The following is a 527-nucleotide window of genomic DNA, read 5'->3' as shown; positions in this document are numbered from 1 at the left end:
ATCTCAGGTCACTTATTCAGCCTTACAAGAATCATAGTCCAAATAGATTTTCCGTAATAGTTAAATATGCTAATATTTTAAATTAATACTATTTACAGCACTGCTATAATAAACATATTGCACAAATTATTTATAATTTTTCTACAATAATACACCACTACTATGATAAACATCATTCTTATACATTAAAAAAAAATTAAATGCATAAAAAGCAAAGAAAATCTAGTTTTAATTAATCTACATCCTCACTCTCTTGTTCGGCTGATACAGGCACAGACTGATTAACACGTGCTTATCCACTCGTGATTTTTAGACATGCTCTAACTTTATTGTTAGGGTAGCCACTTGTTGGCTATATAAACTCTCTTGCACTTAAGAAAATCACCCATTACCAGCAGAATTTTTCGACATCTTTCCGGAGGTTTTTCGAAGGAAGACAATAAGACAGCTTTTTCGACGGTTTCTTTACGGCGTAAATTTCCGACAAATTTTCCAACGGCTTTTCCAGATTTGCTCTGTTTTCTTTT

This window comes from Dendrobium catenatum, unplaced genomic scaffold (genome assembly GCF_001605985.2).
Source record: "Dendrobium catenatum unplaced genomic scaffold, ASM160598v2 fragScaff_scaffold_231, whole genome shotgun sequence".
Lineage (NCBI taxonomy): Eukaryota > Viridiplantae > Streptophyta > Magnoliopsida > Asparagales > Orchidaceae > Dendrobium > Dendrobium catenatum.
The sequence above is the reverse complement of the archived record's forward strand: the minus strand, read 5'-3'. Positions refer to the sequence as shown.